Below are 3,373 nucleotides of genomic sequence, written 5' to 3'. Positions count from 1 at the left end.
GGTTTTTAGAACTTAAATTTATGACATCTCCAAATGTTACATCAAGTGCTAGGGATTGTTTGAAGACCTTTGATTTCATAGAGAGATGGAAATTCTTTGTGGGGAAGGGGCCGGTTCTGTGACCTTGTCGTCACTGAGGCAACTTGACGGAGGTCATAGTAGCCGACAAGGGTATACAAAAGCAAAAATCAGCACGGTTTCTTTTTTTTGACTGGGGCATGTCGTACAATGCTCTGTGTATGTCTTAATTACAATGATTTGATCATTATCACATGCTTTCTAAATTGTCGTGACACTTTTTTTTTTTTTTTTTTCCCCGAAGGCCACACATTAATGTACAAGTGAGGGACCAAATCCTCCTACCTTCAGTTGCAACCATCACCCCTCAAGAAGGCCTGGCCCTGCATAGGCATGTGTGACAGCTGGCAATAAATCCAGAAGGTCTGATGTCCAAGTTCCCTGTTTGGACTGCTCCATCACTTCTTTCTTTAGGGCCTGATCCATAGCTCATTGAAATGAATAGAAAGACTCTCATTTCAGTGGATGTAGGACTAGGCACTCAGTTGCTGAAAAGTCTTGGAGTCTTTCCAAAAGGTATGAGTTATTCGTGTGAGGAAAGCTTCTTGTTCTGCCGCCCATACCATACCTAAGATATCTAGAGAAAAAGGACTGCAGTGTCTGGAACTGTTATCCTGTCACAGTTCACTGACCGCCCCACTGCTTTTCCCCACCCCCCCCGCACCCACCCCTTCTGCAGTAGGAGTGAGACCCCTGAACGTGCCAGCCTGCAATGAATCTGGCTGCAGCCCTTCTTCCATCTCCTCCAAGCTCTTCACAGACGTGCTGTCCTCCTGTCCCACCATGAGCTAGGCCCATGGCTTCCAGTTCAGTCTCCTCCTGCTACTGGCCCAGGTGGTTGTTCATCAGTCCTGGAGGAAGAATCTGGATAGGAGTATGTGAGGGCTGAGAAGGGGGGCAGTTTCCATTAAACTCTTTTCCATTTCTTTGTCCAGCATCCACTGACCCTTTGGACTCCTCCTTCCCAAACCTGTAAGTGTGGGTTCAGATTCCTTACTTTGTGTCCCCCTCTGGATCTGCTGGTTTAACCTGATGATCTGCACTTGCATAACTAAAAAAGGAAAACCCTCTTCAGTTCTGATTTAAGACCATTTCATTTATTTCACATGTGCTGTGTAGCAGGGTTTGGAGAGTAGGATCTTTTAACCTACTAACCAACCAGTCCTAGTTTTAGGAACCATCCTGTCCACCAACCAATAACTATCACATAGCAACAAACAGCGGCTTAGGAACAGTGTTCTTAAATCATCCACGGAAATAATTGTTGTCCAATCCCTACAGTTGTTAAAGAGAAGCTAGGACTCGTGAATACAATTCAACAAACAGTTTTGGGTCAAAAATGGGGAAAGAAGATTTTGCTTTCAATTCAGAAATGCTGAAACGTTTCACTTGAAAAGTTGCATTAAAACAGGGGTGGGCAAAATGCAGCCCGGAGGCCGGATGTGGGCCACCAGGCCATTCTATCTGGCCCACAGGGCCTCTAAAACATTTAGAAAATTAATATTTATCTGCCCCTGGCTGCCTGTCATGCGGCCCTCAATGGCTTGCCAAAACTCAGTAAGCGGCCCTCTGCCCAATATAATTGCCTGCCCCTGCATTAAAATAATGTCCAACTTCCTGTTTCAAAATGGCATTTTTATTTCCTTTCCTTTAAACTGACAAAGGAAAAACGGTCAAATAAAAGGAGTAATTAATTCATCCCCAAATTAAGCAAATCATTTCATTTCGAGCCAAGGAAGACATTTTAGATTGACCCAAAACAAATTATTTTTTTTCATGCATCAGCAGACTCTCCCCTCTCCCCCACCAAAAACATTCTGTTTCAGTCCCATGTGAACCAAATTGTTTTTCAATTTTTCTACCCAATTCTGCTCCTGGATTCTGTTCCTAACACAGCAGCTGACTTCTTCAATGACTTTGGGCAAGTCACTTAAACTTTCTATGCTACACTTTAACCATCTAGAAAATGGATATGATACTACTTACCTGCCTGACACCGGGGTAGTGAGGCTTAAATTTTTATTAAGCTTTGCAAAGCACCTTGAGCTCTGTATAAAAAGCTGCTGCTCTTGAGGGGTAAACCAGTTTTTATATGAATGCTCTTTAAGCCTATCATTAGCGCAACATTTCTGTGCGCATTCCTATTTGCTCTTCCTTTCTTTGAGGAACACACACCAAACAGTACTGAAAGTCACAACTTCACAGGGAAAAAAGGCGTATAGAAGTATCGGAAAGGGAGATAGGCTGGGAGGCAATGCAGGCTTTCTGAAGGTCTAAGGTTGCTTCCTCTCTATTAATTATGTATGTGGTGCATCTTGTTAATACATTTCTAAAGACATGTTGACACAACCTATGACCTCTGTCCTGGCACACGTTACTTTGAATTAATTTAACCCCAGGTTCGGCTGGAACTGGACAACATAGCTGAAGGCATTTCTATAACAGCCGCAGTAAGCTGCCATCCACAAGGAGACTTCCTGTATCTACCGAGAGAGAACAGGAAGTAACGTTACACCTCCGTGGCGAACTCATTATGAATAATTTCTGTGGAAGGCCCCGGGGTTACATTTCAGGCCGATTGTCCCTGTAACACAACCAGCACCTAACCCAAGTGTTATTTTCCCCCTGAAAGTATTCATGGGTTATAATTGTATTTAATTTTACCAATCCAGTCTTGGAACTATGTTTAGGATTAAATATTGTTTCTAAAATCGGAGGGGGAGTTACAGCTGGACATGTTGCCATCTATATAATCATCCAAATTCACCTAATGTGTTAAAGCAAATCTGACAATGAATGTGCTTTGCATCCACAAAAATATACCAATTTACTGAATATCTCGGTATATGCCAAGCACAGTGTAATGTATGAAATACAGGTCTTCTGTGAAAATGAATTCAAGCATGGCTTTGTGAAGTTTCATCTTCGTTGCCTTTCAACAAACTCATAATTAATATGTACTGTTTACAAAGATTTTTTTTCTTGTAGCTAACTGGACAAACTCAGTTTGGGACCTCCCTAAGGCAAATAGCTATGTGCTGTGTTAGTACTGACTATATTGTATTTAGCAGGCACATGGTAGTTTCTCAGAATTGTAGATCAATAGGAAGTGCATTGAGCCTGGACCACTGAAGATGGCTAAAATACATCCCTGATATAATATGAAGTCATTGGGCCACCTGATTTTCACAATCTTATTCAGAGACCCCTGGAATGGTAGACTTTCCAAGAAGGTACAACTGTATACTGCCTGACTCTGAAATAAACAGGGGCTTCTGGGAGAGAACCCACCTAC

The 3,373-nt window shown here is 42.4% G+C and overlaps 1 long non-coding RNA gene across 2 annotated transcripts in view; it reads left to right on the top strand.

Annotated features, from left to right (window-relative positions):
* Positions 1 to 2,700, top strand: part of LOC102372533 — a 6,798-nt gene extending 4,098 nt beyond the window's left edge. Inside the window, exons 3-4 of one of the 2 annotated variants that reach the window (XR_325481.3) lie at positions 323 to 594; positions 2,478 to 2,700. This is a non-coding gene — a long non-coding RNA (uncharacterized LOC102372533). Of the gene's footprint in view, positions 1 to 322; positions 1,008 to 2,477 lie in introns of those variants that run through there. The other variant, XR_001359194.1, reaches the window with a different exon arrangement.
* The last annotated feature ends 673 nt before the right edge of the window (positions 2,701 to 3,373 follow it).

Source organism: Alligator sinensis, unplaced genomic scaffold (genome assembly GCF_000455745.1).
Source record: "Alligator sinensis unplaced genomic scaffold, ASM45574v1 scaffold1390_1, whole genome shotgun sequence".
NCBI lineage: Eukaryota > Metazoa > Chordata > Crocodylia > Alligatoridae > Alligator > Alligator sinensis.
This window is presented reverse-complemented; position numbering and strand designations above follow the sequence as displayed.